Consider the following 17736-nt stretch of genomic DNA (forward strand, 5'->3'; position numbering starts at 1 on the left):
CCGGAAATTCCCTAAATGAAGGGGATCCAAGCCAGGCTTTTTTTTTTTTTTAGCAGTGGACGCACGACTGCTGTTTTTAGCTTTGAGGAACCACACCTTCAGAGAGACTTTATTTTGTTGAGGCATTTGTTTGATTTGCATATTGATGTTAATATTCATTTTTGTCTAATTGTTATTTGGATATTTTATGAATGTTGAAGCTGTACTCCGCCCTGTACATAAAATATGGAAGAGGTGAAATGAAAATGTACTAAATAAATAAATATAATGCTCAGATCCTTTTCCTGGGAGGTAACTCCTAATATGGACCCTGACATCAAGTGACCAGAGCTGGTTTACTTTTCCTTATGTGCATCACTTTGCCCGTGTCCACAAATAGTGTCAGTACAGAGGGTAGCAACTAAAATGGTGAGTGGTCTTCATTGTACAGCATATAGGGACAGACTTAAAGATCTAAACCTGTATAACTCGAGAGAAAGAGAAAGGGGAGACATAACAGAGACAAGATAAGGGCAAAATAAGAATTCAAGAAAATTTGGGACAAACACTGAAGATCTCTAGGGGAGAGGAAAGGACTATAAAGCTGAGGAGGTATAGATGGGTAGACTGGATGATCTTTATGGCCTTTATCTACCATCGTGTTCTACGTTCTAAGTTTTGTATGAAATATGACCCCGTTATTAATATTTTCATTTGCTGATCTCATGCATTCTTTGTTGCATCTATTATTTTGACTTACTAGTTGGGTGATTGATTCTGTACTATATAAAAACATAGAAAGTGCAAGCAAAAAAGGACCACTTGTTCCATCCATATTCACAATGGAGGTAATTTTCAAAGGAGTTATGTGCAGAAATGTAATATACTATCGTACCATTTTTCAGATGCCCACTTATGCACTTATAGGTGAATTTTAAAAGATCGGCGCATGCATCAGTCGGAGGATGTGTAAATAAGTTGGGCTTGCACGACTGTCTTTTAAAAAGTGCCCAGATATGCGTGTAAATGTCATGGTGTGCACATTTCAAAAATGTCCAAAAGGGGCCGGGGCGTCAGTGTGATCTGAGCGGGGCATGGGCAATTCGGGGCCTAGCCAAGAGATGTACACGTAAATACTTACGCACCCCGGCATGACGAGATCCCCTACTATGTAACTTTACTTCTGCTTGGATGACATGTAAGTCATAAAATAAAAGGATCAAGCCATTTCTGAGGGGTTTAAAGGGTCTGGGCAACTGGAGGATGTGTAGGCTATCAAACCAGGGAGGGTTGGAGGACCTAGAAGGTAACTGGGCAAACTCATGGACAAACTGGTAAACTGGGAATGGCATGGGCATGTGCCCCTTTTAAAATCCAACTTGTGCAATAGAAGCAGGATTTGCATGCTCATGCACGTGCCCACATAAAATTTGCTGCATGTGGTCAGGTTATTTTATAACATGTGCACATATATGTGAGCAAGTTATAAAATAGCCATATCCCTGGACTACCTGCTGACACACACAAGAAAATGTGCTCCTGCTCACTGGTTTGAAAGTTACTGTCTCTGATGCTAACTTAAAAATGAGCACATGGGTGTCCATACATGTACATATGAGCACAAGAGTGCACATATGCTGGAAATTTAAATCATGCACACAATTACACATATATGATTTAAAATATGCCTATCCAGTATATGTGTACTCCTAATTTTAAGCAGTTAGTTGAGCAAATATATTTTGCATATCTTCCTTAGGGCTTTGTCTATTTTAACGTGTGCAGGTAAGCAGATTTTAAAACACGTTGGCAGAGATTGAAAGGGGGTTATTATTGATACTGTTCCCTCAGCCTGGAAAGAACATAGTATAATCAGAAAGAATCAAAGGTATTATCATGTCTCTCTATGGCCTTATAGAGGCACTGGACTTCTCTGGAGACAGAAATGCAGATGCTATGGGAACAGCAGTCTGGAATGGATTCTGTGGAGCTGGATTAGAATTAGCTTCCAAGCCTTGTTTAATCATTAGGGATCCTAAAAAGACAGGTGTGGGGAACGTACACACTACCCTCCTTGGAGTCAGAGCTGACCTCATTAAAGGTTTTCTGCGGGCAGCTGATTGAAGCTGAATTCCAGGGGCTGAATTAACTACTTCTTTCTGCTTCAAAAAACCCTGCCATCTGACACTGGGGCAGAAAAACTGAAGGACTGCTGCAAACCAAAGCAGAATTTGCCATTATAGGTACAGAATTTAAACTACTTTGTCAAATTGTGGCTGTATTAGCTGTGATTTTCAGGGAGGCTGTGCTGAGTAGTTTTGGAGAGGCAACTCTCAAGCTGTCAGAGTCTGGAGTTTGTAGCCTGGGACTCAATTTAACTGCATTACAGGACAGACAGGCTTCTCCACCCACAGGGTTCACAGTTATTTCATTCCACACATCTCCAGTGGACAGGATTAAAAGAACCACACTTGGTACATTCAAGAGATGGTGGTAGGTTCCAACACTGGCACAGGTTACAAAAATAAAGAGAGGTAAATGTTTTCATAGCTTACCAGGCGGACAGGGAACTCTCTTAGCAGACTGTGCGTTGGCAGACACCGGTGCTTGTATCATGGCAGCAGGAGTTATCACAGGATTGAAAATGTATTTTTCTCTGGCTTACCAAGCTGGCAGCGAATCCTGGTCCCACTCCAGAGGGGTCATGGCCTCTTCATTCTATCATGGGTCAGCCAGGTAGGGCTGGGATTTTCCCCAGCAGGAGCAGGGCTAGACTCAGAGGCAGAGCCGAACTAAGTCTTCTGCCTATACCAGCCATCTACCCCACAGGTAGAGCTCTTGGGTTCTGGTGGTTGGCAGGATTAATCTGGAACTGGATGAGCTGAGTGTAGGAGCATGACTGGAGCTGGAACATGTCACAGGATGGGGGCTGGAACATGGTATGCACTTGGAGCTGGAACATGATACAGGTTAGGAGCTGGAACAAGGCCCAGGTAGGGGATTGGATACAGGCAAGGCTGGATACAAGCAAGACTGGAATCAAGAGCAGGTTTGGACCAGAGGCAAGGGCAAGGCCTAGGATAGCATATAAGGGATTGGATTGGGCAGGGCAAAACAAGGACTGGACAAGACAAGGACTGGGCAAGGAAAAGCTAGACAAGGGCCGGACAAGGACAGGACTAGGTGAGGACTGGACAAGGACAGGACTAGATCGAGCAACAGGAAACAAAAAATCCCAAACAGGGCACAAGGCTGGCTAAGTGAACCTAGAAGTCCCGAAGGCCACAAGGTAAGACAAGAAAGCCCAAGAGGGCACTGAGCATGGCAAATGGACCTGATATCCCACAGAGCAAGGCCAGAAGACATGGAAAGGCACAGAGCAAAGCAGGAGGCCAAGGTAGGCCACAAGACAAGGCATAAGGCCAGGGTAGGCCACAAAGCAAGGCAGAAGGCTGGGAAGACCACAAAGCAGGAAACCAAGACAAGAATGGCCAAGTCACGGAGCCAAGGCACCAAGGGAATGAACAGGCTGGATTAATTAGGCCTGGAGCCGCCATCTCATAGGATCAGTAATAGGGTGGCTAGAGTGGCTGTGAGGAAGGCTTGCTGATTGCCTCTGCTGGTGGAGGGATGTGTAGGATGCCGAATTGTGATATTGTCTTTTCTATTTTCTTTTCATTCTTTATATTTATGGATGTACAATTATATTATTTGTTTGATGGTTTCTGTTGTTAAATATTATGGGGTCCATGTTGTTGCAACCATCCCTTCCCGACGGCTTCACTCCACCTACCTTTCTTTCTTTGCACCTCCTCTCGCTATGGATGGATGCCTGGCTGCCGCGGTGACTGCCTGCCGTCCTCTCCAGCATCCCCGGACTGGCTTGGGCACTGCCTCCCGCCATGCTCCGCTGGTACCTTAAGGCGCGTGCCATTTGGCCCTCACTCTTATTTCCTACTTGGCGTGAACCTCAGGGGTGTCCCCCTGTGATGATGTCACGCTGTCCGGATATTTAAACCCTACGATGTTTGCTAGCCTTGAGTTAGCAAGGGGAATCTTACGGATGGGATTCGCTCTCCATACCCAGCTACTCTGCCTCTCCAATTTTCAGTGGACTCTTATCGCTAACGGGGTACCCGCTCCTCGGAGGCCTCACTTGTTTTTCAGGTCGCTATCAGGAAACTGGTACTCGCTCCTTGAGGGCCCATGTTCCTTGACTCACTGCCTGTTCCTACCTTCTCTTCTGCCTGGAAGGATTCGCTATCTTCAACACCAGTGAGCACTACCGTCTTCACCTCAGAGCTGTTCCCTGGAACCAGGAACTCGCTCCTCGAGGGCCTGCCTCCATTCCAGCCCTAGTGCCATCTCTTACGTGGAACCGCTGTGAGAGTAGATTATCTTCAAACCTCTCAGCTCTCAGGGATCAGGTACTCACTCCTCAAGGGCCTGCTCTCCCTATCCTGGGGTTCTCCATACTGGGGCTTTGTGCATATCCCACTGTACTCATTATTCTCAGTTCTTTCCACTACAGCACTGCTACCGGAGTCGCTGTTCTAGCGCATGAGGGATACTAGCCTAGCCGGGCTACTTCTACAGCTCACTACTGCCACCACTGGTGGCTTCATCACATTATCTAATAAAAGATCAATCTCTGTGTTTGTGTGTCCTAAGCTGAGCCTGACCTGTGGCCCTCACGGGACTTCCCCCCCCGTGGGCATGGTCAGCTGCCACAGTGTCCAAGAGTCCACCCAAACCTCACTAATTATAACACATATTCAGCTGCAGAGTGGCTAATTAAGATAGGTGGATATACCTATCTAGCTAACTTAATTGAGATATTCAGTGGTGCAGCCACATCACTGAATATACCCAGCTATCTTAAATTTAGCTGGATAAGTATATCTACAGCCCTACAGTGTAACCAGAATTAGCTGCATAGGTTAAATGGCTAACTTATGGCCACTGTTGGAAACAGGATGCTGGGCTTGATGGACCCTTGGTCTGACCCAGTATGGCATTTTCTTATGTTCAAATATCGGAGTTAACCGCATAACTTATGCAGCTAACTCTGGTCCATCCCGAAATGCCTTCCGCCTGTCCCCAAATTATGTGGCTAAATTCTAGCCACATAACTTCAAATATTGCTGCTTTGCCATTTAAACATATTGCTTTTCAGTTATCCATCTAAATGACTTCTGAATATCGGCCTCACTAGGCTTCTATATTCAAACCTGATAAATTAGCCTGATAAGACTTACCCAGTTAACTTACATGGGATATTCAGCAGCATGGCTAGAAAGTGCCACGTAGCTGGATATGTTGCTTTCTCCAACCTATCATGGTGCCTTGGGCTATTCATGCCACTGTTGGTACTGCTTTGCACCTCTTCAAGTACATTGGGGTCTTCATGCTCTGTTGCTGGTGCCCTTTGCCCCTCTTTTGGAGCCTTAAAGTTGTCTTGGCATTCTTGATGCCACTTTGCTCCTCTCATAGTTCCTTAGGGTATTGTTTCTTAGGGTAGTCTCTTTGGGCTACTTTGTCCTGTCATGGTGCATTGAGCTATTCATGCCACTGTTGGTGCAACTTTGTCCCAGTCTTTCCGCTGCTGTTGATGCCTTCCTGCCTGCAAATTTCAGTAAAACTAGAATAGAAAACCCCAGGGTTGGAGCCCAAATAGGATGCATTGCTTCCCCCATCGACTTTAATGGAAAATGAATAAACAAATGACACAAATAAATAAAAAAATATATTTTTTTGAAATGAATAAAACAAATTTTGAAGACAAAAAAACCCCTTTCTTCCAAGCACATCGATACTGGTTGGAGTCTTCTGCCACCTGGGAGGCAAAAATCCATTAACTCCTAATTCTGCCATGTTACAGCCTGGAAGACTGACAGCTCTGCTGTCATGGGGCTGACCAGAAGTCCTGGACCTACATTCTCATTACAAGGGCCCCATCCCTGCTTGCTTAGGGCAGGTCAGTGGGGAAGGAGACAGTTCGATCCTCCTCTTCATTATTTTAGTATCATCCATGTTATGCGAAAGGCTGGGACACATATGTTAGACTTATTGTCAGGATTTAATTATCAATAAAACTGCAACCTTTATTTCCACTCAGATTCTGTCTCTGGGATGTTTATTAAATGTATTACACATGGTGAAGCACTAACATCATGACTACCCAGGATATAAAACCACAAACAAAACAAAATGAAGAAAATGGGTGCATGCACCCCTAATCTTTTGCCCTGCTGGCTGATAGCAATTGCACGTGTCATAATAGAAGCAATTTTCAAGCTGTCCACTTTGGGACAAAATCTGTGTATACTGTTTATCTGCTGGCTTTGTACCAAGGGAACATGTGCCATGGATGTTCCCTTTTGAAAATTGCCCCGGGTCAAAGTACATGCATTTGCTTGCACCTGCTTTTTCTGCGAGAAGATATGTGCTGAAAATGTGCACATGAAGAACCGAAAATTTCATCTATATGTGTAGTTTTTATCCCTTTACCCATACATGCTTAAAGAAATGCTTCCTTTCAATCGGCCAAAAGTGACTTTTAGCCACATTGAGGGAGGACAATATTCAGACAGCTGATTAATATGGGTAAAGTGCTTTCCACCCATGTAAAAAGCTTATAAAATTGCCTTCCCCATGGAAAGCTGCAATATATGTGGTAAAGTAAGTCAATATCACTTTGTTTCAACCACTGCCAGTGTAGATCTCAAGCTTGGTGGAATGACGCTTCTCCGTGTACTTCCATGACAGGATTGACCTTTAAGCCATGATATTTTAATTCTGCAAATACTCCTGCTTTATTTAAAACTAGACTATAGGTTCCTTTATATTGCTGACGTTCACAGAACCAAAAATAGAGAGTACATTACAGTTTCTCAAACATGAGCAGCTGTTTTAGAAAGGGTTAATTCCTCTGGGGCAGTTTTGAAAGGTACAGTGTTCCCCAGTTGTACAATGTGTGCTGTGTACACAGTCTACTCCCAGCACATCCTCTGCTGATAAGTGGTGGGAAAGGGCAGCCCAGAGACAATGTCTTTCCATATTTGGCTCCAGTTCAATACACACTTAATCCCATTCTCCTAGACCTCGGAGTGTTACAGTTCATTAAACTCAACCCAAGGGACAGGGACAGTGCTACATCATTAAATGTGGACAACTTAATGTTTTCCACTAGAACACTGCATATAGTGTTGATGAGAGCACAGTCCTGAAATATTGAAGCATTCCATTAGGCAGCTTTCACAATTTATCTATTCATATCAATGCAAAACTCTTTCCTGAAAACAGATGCTTATTGTACTAAGGGTGGAAAAAAAAATAGTAAGGAAACCTATAGTAAAATCCTTCTTACCTTACAAAATTATAGAGCTAGTCGACAAGCAATCTAGTGTTAAACCATACTGCATGATTATCTGTGTGTGACTAATAGCTTCATTTGAAAACGTAATGCTATACATTTAGAGGTGCATATTTGACCGCATTTATCTGGATAACGTAGAGGAGCTCCGGGGTGTTCAACACTAAGTATAACCTGGGCTAGACTCTATATCATCATATTTGAGGTTGTGGCACTCTTTTTTTGAGATACTTAAGAATCTAACCTGACAAATCAATGTGTTAGTTTGTTTTTTTTAAGAATCTGAATAAAATGTGATATATATATATATATATATATATATATGAGTATATTTTAAAGTTGAAGTCACACTGATAGATGCACAGTTTTCTTTACCTTATTTTATTCCATCATTTGCTGTCATGTTTTACATCCCCTCAACCTACTCCATACATAACAGTTTCAGTGAGAGAACATACAGGAATATTCTAGAGTCTGATTAGTGGCATTTTTTTTTTTTTAAAAGAATAAAAGCTCAAAAAATCCATAGTGCTATGTTCATTTCTGGAGGTCGCTGTACTGCAATGATACAGAAAGTTCTAGAGAAGGTTACAAACATTTTGAGTTTAGTTTCTAAAAACTAACTCAGAAAGGAAAAGAGAAAAATATGTATGTGAGCTGAAGCCAGCTTATCAAAGGGAAATATGGAAGAAGATCAAGGAACGAATCAGTGCCAGAGAGAGGGGGAGGGTGGCTTGTGGTAAGGCTCATGCACAGAGTTGATAAAGCTGCAGAACTGAAAATGCTTAAGGTCCAGCGGGCAAGATTCTATGAAATAGAGACATGAGATTCTCCTAACTATAGTCTTATGTTCAAAAGATCTTTGCCATAGGCAAGACATGAAAAGAATCCTTTTGAAAAAAAGACATCTTAAAATTCAAGACAACGGCAGAAAATATTTACCTACCTTGTTAGTGGAATTTGCTACTGAGCTTGGTTGCTGTCAAAATCTAATGGATTTTAGGAAAGGAGTAAAGACATGGATTTGTAATAAAACTTTTGGGGGTCTGATTAAAGTCCCTGTTTTTTTAGTTTATCTAATGAGTATCTTAGATTGCTCTGGGTAGTAACTGAAATAATTATTGAATATTGTTTAAGATTGTATGTTAGGGATGTGAATCGTTTTTTGACGATTTAAAATATCGTCCGATATATTTTAAATCGTCAAAAATCGTTAGGGCCACGATACAATACCAATTCCCCCGATTTATCGTCAAAAAATCGTAAATCGGGGGAAGGGGGAGGGCAGGAAAACCGGCACACTAAAACACCGGCACACTAAACCGGCACACTAAAACACCCTAAAACCCACCCCCGACCCTTTAAATTAAATCCCCCACCCCCGCTGAACGACCTCCTGCAGTCGATCTCCTGCTGGCGCCATTTTCCGTACGGAAAACGATTCGCGCCAGGAAATCGCTCCCGGACCCCCGCTGGACCCCCAGGGACTTTTGGCCAGCTTGGGGGGCCTCCTGAACCCCACAAGACTTGCCAAAAGTCCAGCGGGGGTCCGGAATGACCTCCTGCAGTCGAATCGTGTTGGTCTATGGCCGCCGCCATTTTGCGCCGCCATTTTGCAAAATGGCGGCGCAGAATGGCGCCGGCTGAAGACAACACGATTCAATTGCAGGAGGCCGTTCCGGACCGCCGCTGGACCCCCAGGTAATTTAAGGCATTTGGGGGGGGGGGTTCGGGAGGGTGGGGGATTTAATTTAAAGGGTCGGGGGTGGGTTTTAGGGTGTTTTAGTGTGCCGGTTTTCCTGCCCTCCCCCTTCCCCCGATTTAGCTACGGACCGCCGCTGGACCCCCAGGTAATTTAAGGCATTTGGGGGGGGTTCGGGAGGGTGGGGGATTTAATTTAAAGGGTCGGGGATGGGTTTTAGGGTGTTTTAGTGTGCCGGTTTTCCTGCCCTCCCCCTTCCCCCGATTTAGCTACGGACCGCCGCTGGACCCCCAGGTAATTTAAGGCATTTGGGGGGGGGGTTCGGGAGGGTGGGGGATTTAATTTAAAGGGTCGGGGGTGGGTTTTAGGGGGTTTTAGTGTGCCGGTTCACGATTTTAACGATTTTCACGATACTCTAAACACCCAAACGGCGACGATACGATTCCCTCCCCCTCCCAGCCGAAATCGATCGTTAAGACGATCGAGGACATGATTCACATCTCTATTGTATGTTGATGTTTTCAATATGGATAAACCTTACCTTGTGAACACAAATTGTTAATAGTGTGGTAGATAAAGGCTGAAATAAATAAACAAACATATACCATTATAGGGGATAAAACATGTAATTACCATAGATATATATATATATATATATATATATATGGCCTATGCTCTAGCATATACACTAAATGTTTTTAGCATACACACAGTAAATAGTATAAAGTACCTACTAAAATATCAAAATGTGCAATGCACTAAATTTTTTGCCCATACATTAAAGCATAGCATATATAGGGGCCAACAAGCATTCATAGCCTATGGCTGCAATCTATAAAGATGCATGAAGCCATGATGTAAAAACCCCTATCATCAAGTCCCATAGCTTAAAAAATATATATATACCCACTAACCTTGGCCTGTCACACACCACCTAATCCAGCAACACAATTACGTGGAAGCCCTGAGCTATTTCTCCCTCCCTAGACTTTGAAAAGATTAGGGAACCCCCACAGGCCGTACAGCCCCTCCCTATCCAGTGTTAATCTGTGCCCAATCGATGTTACCCTACCAGTGCTGAAATTCAAAATGGTGTCAGTTGACCCATGGCTCCTCTTTGTCCCACATATTATTGCAGCTTAGTAAATAGGCCCCTAGCGCACACATGCATCTAGCATGCAGGTATAGGGTCTATGTGCTCCACTTGTCAGGATACATAATACAGCAAGTATATGCTAAACTGAGCATATACAGTTCTCTACTTCTTATGTCTTTACCCTCTTACAGTAAAACCATATAAAAGTATGCCTGCAATATGGGGCTGGTTGTCAGTGTTGAGGTCGGAAGTGGAAGATCATCTGGACCTGAGGAGAGGTGGTGAAAAAAGAAAAGAAACCAGTCCCTGGTGAAACCCCACGTGGAATAGTGTGTACAGTTCTGGAGACTGCACCTTCAAAAGGATATAAACAGGATGGAGTCAATCCAGATGATGGCTACTAAAAAGGTCAGTAGGCTTCATTCTAAGACACATAGAGATGAACTTTAAGATCTAAACATGCATACCTTAGAAGAAAAGTGAGATAGGGATATTTGATAGAGACATTCAAATATCTCAAAGGTTCCCATGCACAGGAGCTGAGCCTTTTTCAATGGAAAGGAGACTCTAGAACAAGGGTTCATGAGATGAGGACGAAAGGGGGAAGATTCAGGAGTAATCTTAGGAAATATTTCTTTACAGCCTCCCAGTGAAGGTGGTGAAGACAAAAACAGTATTTGAATACAAGAAAACATAGGATAAATACAGGAGATCTCTATGGAAGTGATGAGAATTATAATGCTAAATCAATTGGATGGATGCGCAGACTGGATGCTCTTATTCTGCCATCATGTTTCTACATTTTAATGTCCCTCATACTGGCACTGCTGATCTGTGCTAAACAACACTGCCTGTTCCTAGGCCCCCATAATTAGACAGGGTAATATATTCTTCATATTTTATAAGACATAAAACCAGTTTTGATAATGCATTAGCATAATCTATAATGTACCTATTATGGCTAGAACTGAACTGAATCTTAATTGACTGTTTTCTTTGTGTTGACAGATGAGAGAAATATTACGCTCCTTAGTATCTGAAAAGAGCTATCATGATAGTACAACCTTTTTCTATAGCTCTTCATATTTTCCTGAATTTTACTTGGAATTTTTTAGAATGAAATCTCTATTGATGACAGAATAAAACTAATAAGTATTCACCTTCAATCTGCTGTAGTGTATTTGATTCATATAATCTTGATCTCCAATTAGAATAGGCAAGATAATACACAGAGGGTAGATATTCACAAGCCATTTAGATGGATAACTCAAAGGCTATCTGTCTACATGGAAAACCAGGGATATTCAGCCCCTTACCTAACTAACGGGCCGATTCAGTAAAAACGAGGGAGAGCGGACGAACGCTTGCTCTCCCGGAGCGCGCACCGGCCACTCGCCGGTGCGCACGATTCTGTATGCTAATTAGGCCTGGCAGTAGAAACAGGCAAAAGGAGGCACTAGGGACACTAGCGAGTCCCTAGCGCCTCCTCTTAACCCGGAGCGGAGGCTGTCAGTGGGTTTGACAGCCGACGCTCAATTTTGCTGGCATCGGTTCTCGAGCCCGCTGACAGCCATGGGCTCGGAAACCGGACGCCGGCAAAATTGAGCGTCCGGTTTTCGGCCCAACAGCCGCCGGCCCAATTTAAATTTTTTTTTTTTTTTTTTTACTTTTTACACCCTTCAGGACCTCTGACATAATATCACTATGATATTAAGTCAGAGGGTGCACAGAAAAGCAGTTTTTACTGCTTTTCTGTGCACTTTCCCGGTGCCGTCAGAAACTAGCGCTTACCTTTGGGTAGGCGCTAATTTCTTAGAGTAAAATGTGCAGCTTGGCTGCGCATTTTACTTTCTGTATCCTGCGCGCATACCTAATAGGGCCATCAACATGCATTTGCATGTTGAGGACACTATTAGGTGCCACGGGTTGGACGCGCGTTTTCCGCCCCTTACCGAATAAGGGGTAAGGAAAAATGCGTGTCCAAGAGCAGGCTAACAGTGCGCTCCGTCGGAGCGCACTGTACTGTATCGGCCTGTAAATTATAGCCAGACAACTACTTATCTGGCTATAATTTAGCCAGATAAAAAAAAGGGATGTTTCAGGGACTTTCCAGGGAGGGTTGGGTTATCTGGCTAAGATTCAGATTCATTAAGGCTTTTCTCCCATTTTATGTCTATGGGGAAAACTCTTAGGAGTAGATTTTAAAACATGAGTGCATGCTTCCATGTTTGCGTGCCGGGAAGCGCATAGAGGACCCATCAATTTTATAACATGTGCGTACCGGCGCGCACATGTTAAAATCTGTGGGCTGCGCACACATACGTGCAGGATTTTATAATCTGTGCGTGCATGTACGGGCGGCGTGCGCGGGGGGGGGGGTCCTAATTTTATAAAAGTACGCGCAACGACGAGATTGGGCCTCTCCCAGTCCACTCCAATTAAGGATCGGATTGGGAGGGAACTTTCCAATCCACCTTTCCAACCCACCTTCCTCCCTCTTCCCCTCTCCTCTCCTCCCTGCCCCCTATCCCTATCCTAGCTAACCCCCAATTTTTTATTTTACCTTTTACTCCTTTCAGGAGTAATAGCAAATGGCTGCTGTACCGGCCGCCTCCAGCCCCCCCCCCCCCCCCGCCCCCGGACCGCCTCGCCCCACCCAGAACACCCCCACCCCCCGGCCTGCCCCTTCCAAAAAGCCCGGCACTTGAGTGCATACCGGCCTTTATGTGCATGGCCAGGCCGCTTGGAAAATTCGCCCAGCGAGCACAAGGCCCGGCCACGTGCGTAGAGGCCAGATTTTATGCGTGCGGGCAGTTAAAAATCTACCTGTTAGTAAATCAGGTACTCACTTAGCTGACTATCACATATATTTGGCGAAATTAGCTGGCTAACTTTAGACCTGCTTCCAAACAGTTTTAAAGTTATCCAGCCTTGTGTGGCTGGATAGCTTGCTACTTATCCAGATATTTTAAAAAGACAGCCAGGTAAGTAGCGATGAGAACTTTAAAAAAAAAAAAATTTTGAAGTACAGGGCCCTGTTGCCCAATTTCCTCCTACTCATCCCCATCATTGAATTTCACAGAGGCCATAGCGGCCTTGCACTCTCCACCCCACATCACCTCCTACATCAATAAAATGAACCCTTGTCAGCTGCTGACCCTTGCCCCCACCCTTGGTTTGATTTCTATCGATGCCCCCAGGCCCTCCCCCCAACCCCCCCCCCCCATTTACATAAAGTGGCCTTTGCATCCCCACCCCTCGTACCCTCCCGCCATCCTCTCGAACCCTAAAAAGCCCTATTGGGAGCAGGATCAGAACTTCTCTGTTCCCGGCAACGTTCAGCGCAGTCCCTGTCAAAGCTACGCTGGAAGCGTAAACTACATGTGGTTTACACTTCCGGTACAAGAAGGGTAATTACTTCCGGTGCTGCGAGCATAAACCACGTGTACTTTACGCTTCCAGTGTAGCTCTGACAGAGGCTGCACTGGATTTCGCTAGGGGTAAGTTCGGACCCTGCTCCCAATAGAGCTTTTTAGGGTTCAGGAGGGATGGGGGGAGGGGTGGGGTGGGGCATTGGACTCTTTATGTAGATGGTGGGGGTGGAAGGGCCTGGGGGCATCAATTCAATTCAAGCCAGGGGGATTCGGGAGGGAGGTTCAGCAGCTGGCAAGGGCTCATTTAATCGAAGTAGGAGGGGAGACTGCAAGGCCCCGATTGCTTCTGTGAAATTTGGTGATGGAGGAGGGAGGAACTCATGCCTCAGGGTCCTGTACTTCATTTTTTTTTTTCAACTTTCCCAGCGCTGTTTACCTCGATATCTTTTAAAGATTTCCTGGTAAGCAGCAAATTATCCAGGCAGTTATCCAGCTGGTTAGTTTAAGTTATCTAACTGCATGTAGTTAGATGTAGGTATATTCAGCCGGACATTTATCCAGCTGAATATTTGTGCCCGCAGCTGCACATGCATGTTATAAAATCGGGCGTAGATTTGTTCGCGCTGGGTTGCACAGGTTTTAAAATCTGCCCCATTCTGTTTCATTATTTCTTGCCTTATATTTTTTAAATATTTCTAAACTGCCTTCCCAACATTTTTGGGCCACCAAAGTGGTATAAAATATCAGGTAAAAATAACTGCTCAAGATGATATATAACACAGAAAACAACAGATAAAAATCAAAATATTTATCAAAATAAATAAACACAATAAAATCAAACTCATAACTCAAATACAGAAAAAATAGCTGGAAGCTGTCACAGACCCATACCTTGCAACCACCCTGTGGGAACAACTCTGACACTTTTTATGTTGCCAGTCTAATGGACTTTGAAAACTCACTTTGAGCCAGACTTCCCATAATATTGGTTCTTCTTTTACATTTTTCCTTAGAACCATTTTGTACATCCTTACTCAGCAAATATATTCATGCAAACTGTATTTAAAAAGCAATACAGAATGCATTTGTGCCAACATGGATTTTATAAGTTTAGGGGGAATGTGGAATGTGATGATTATGTTTATTTTCGTACCACTTTTCATTCAGGTCTAATCAAATATGGATTAACAGATACATTATAGCAAATAATAAAAAGCTTATAAAATCAGTAAAAAGAAAAAAAAAAAAAGCAGAAGAAGAAAAGCTCTAATCAGTGGAAAATAATTTCTTAGATTGCTTTTTTTATTTTGGTACTAGAATAATTAAGTCTGAGCTTTAAAAACAGCATGAAAAATTCAGAAGGTTTTGACATTTACCAAATTATATAGTTTATCTTAACACAGAAAAATAATCCATGTTAAAATTCCAAGACAAACCAGTTTTTTCAGTAGGGAGTATACCATAAGCACTCGGATCCTCTCTCAATTCAATATTCCCCAGAAAACAATATCCCCCAAATAATATATAGTGGAATATTAGGGTTACAATTATAATAATATAAAAACACTGAGGCCAATATTTATTAGGCTGTTTAGAAATCCGGCTAGAGCTAGCTGGATATCTTGTCCTGTATACTCAGTGGAATAAATGTCCCGCTGAATTTACTTGCTTAAAGTTATCTGGCTACATGCTTCTGAGCAGGAGCAAGTTGCACTCTGCCGGCACTCGATCCCCAGCACAGCAGCCAATGGAAAATGGCCGCTGTGCTGGGAGTCTCTAGCCCCACCCCAGAACCACCCCGCCCTGCCCCTCCCCCCGGACCGCCTCTTTCACAAACCCTGGGACTTACACACATCCTGGGGGTTTACATGTGTGGCCGGGCCTTTGAAAATTGGCCTGGCACGCGGAGGGCCACCCACGCGCATAGAACCCCAGGTTTTAAGCACATAGGTGATTTAAAATCTGGCCGTAAGAGATTTTTCAAAACCCGTTTGACCAGACATTGGAATTGTGTTCAGACATAGAAGATCCAAGCTCCGATTGTTCAACACTGCCTCACATTGGACCATCATTTTCAAGATCTAATGTGAGGCATTCTCCAACAGACAGCCCCTCCCACAAGGGGTGGTGACTGGCAAGTTCTTTTGAATTGTAGAGAACAATTCTGGATTTTTATCTTGACACAGTTTTCCCAAATAGACTTAACCTTGAGATAGAATGATATACTTTTGTCTAAGATTTCCCCTTTTTTTTCAATTTCATTTTTTTATTTCAGGTACTTAAATTCTGGCAATATATAGTGTTTGTGCTTCCAGGTTAAAATTTGGTGCCAATTATGCAGAGACACTGTCAGCAAGTTGGCTTTTTGACAACTGCTCTTTTCTAATGGATTATATGTGAGCTTATTTCTACAGTTTGGCCTTTTCTATAAAAATACATACATATATTTTATTCATTTTCTCATAGCATTAAACCTTTTGAAGATACATGACAACGTATTTTTAGGATATTTTGATCACTTGAACTGCATACAATCGAGATGAATATCCCCTGATGCAGAATTCTTATTCGAAACCTGGACCATTTGGGGTTCTCTCTACCATGTTGCCACTCTTCTATGAATGAATTTCTGTGAGCCTTCTACAAGTTAAGTTGTTTTTACTTGCAAAAATGTTAAAGATTTGCTTAAAACATTGTATAAATAATTGACATGTTCCTTTTGAACAGAACTTTCTTAGATTTTGATCTGTGTGGTTCTCATTGATTTGGCACAATGAAATAAAGAGGAACATCTGATTGCAGTAACCTTGGGTGTTGGCTGTCATTTTTTTAGTCTAATGCAGGAATAAAAATGAACCACAGAAATCTATAAAATAGATGTCACACTAGCATATAAGTGTCCTTCTGTGTCAGGGATTTCAGCTTATCTTGCACCTGCTGAAACAAGAAGTCCAAGAACACCACCACTTCTCCTGTCAGTTCCTGTTTCTGCCAGAAAATCTCTAACTTATCCTGCAGGATGTTAACTATGAGGTCGATCTCACCCAGGATGGTTCTTCAGTAGCTGAGATCCCCCATGGCATCCATGAATGGCTTTAAGACTTGTACTTGCTGAGTTCTAGGTTACCAATCATGATGCCTCAGAGGAAGATTCACACCGATTCGGAGCGGCCTCGGAGGGAACGGAGGCAGGCTGCTTGGCTCGGTGCGCGCAGGCTGCCGATTTTGGGCAGCCTTGCGCGCGCCGACCCCGGATTTTAAAGGCTACGCGCACATCTATTAAAATCCAGCGTACTTTTGTTTGCACCTGGTGCACGAACAAAAGTACGCCCGGGCGTACTTTTATAAAATCTACCCCATTATGTTTTGAATTATTCTTTTTTAATACTGGGAGACTTTGTGGTTGATCACTGCTCTATTATACAGTAGTTTTTAAAGTTTAAAAGCTGCTCTATCTCCTTTTTGTAGGTTAGTGCCAGCATCCTGGTTCCACCCTGGTTAAGGTGGAACCCATCCTATTGACAGAGGCTTCCCCTTCCCCAAAAGGTTACCCGATTCTTAATATAAAAAGCCTCTTTCCCTGCATCATCATCTCTTCCACGCATTAAGACTCTGGAGCTCTGGCTGATTCTGGGGTCCTGCGCATGGAACAGGGAGAATTTCAGAGAATGCACCCTGGAGGTTCTGAATTTAAACTTTCTACCTAAGAGCCTAAATTTGGCTTCCAGAGCCTACCTATGTCATTGATGTACACATTTACTACAGCAGCTAGCTCCTCCCCAGAACTATCTAAAATCCTATCTCGGTGACACATGAGGTTTGTCATCTTCACATCAGGCAGGCAGGTTACCAAGCGATCTTCAGATCCATCAGCCACTCAGCTGTCTACATTCCCAATAAACGAATACCTACATATGATGGCCAACCTAACCCTTCCCTCCTGGGGACTAATTCTTTTAGATTTATCTTTGCTGCAAGAGGATAATGAATCATGGAGAGAGCAGGTCCTTGCACAGGATCACTTCCTGCTAAACTAGAGTGATGTCCTCTGACCAGGTGATCTTGCTCCTCCAAAGCAGCACAGAGGCTGCAATGGGACTTAGCTAGTATGTCCCTGAAGGTCTCTTCTATATACATGTCTGCCTCAACTCCTCCAGATCTGCCACTCTGTTATTGGTAGTAACTGCTGCACCATGCAAGTTACCCCCAT

General features: G+C 43.5%; 1 protein-coding gene and 1 long non-coding RNA gene across 3 annotated transcripts in view; one reads left to right on the forward strand and one right to left on the reverse strand.

Moving 5' to 3' along the window:
* The window catches only part of LOC115095800, a 70674-nt gene extending 54342 nt beyond the window's left edge, over nucleotides 1-16332 (forward strand). The window contains exons 3-4 of the long non-coding RNA XR_003857878.1: nucleotides 10344-10560; nucleotides 15993-16332. This is a non-coding gene — a long non-coding RNA (uncharacterized LOC115095800). The remainder of the gene's footprint in view (nucleotides 1-10343; nucleotides 10561-15992) is intronic.
* The window catches only part of ADGRA1 (adhesion G protein-coupled receptor A1), a 1158413-nt gene that overhangs the window by 856739 nt on the left and 283938 nt on the right, over nucleotides 1-17736 (reverse strand). The window lies entirely within an intron of this gene.

This window comes from Rhinatrema bivittatum, chromosome 7 (assembly GCF_901001135.1).
Source record: "Rhinatrema bivittatum chromosome 7, aRhiBiv1.1, whole genome shotgun sequence".
In the NCBI taxonomy this organism is placed as follows: domain Eukaryota; kingdom Metazoa; phylum Chordata; class Amphibia; order Gymnophiona; family Rhinatrematidae; genus Rhinatrema; species Rhinatrema bivittatum.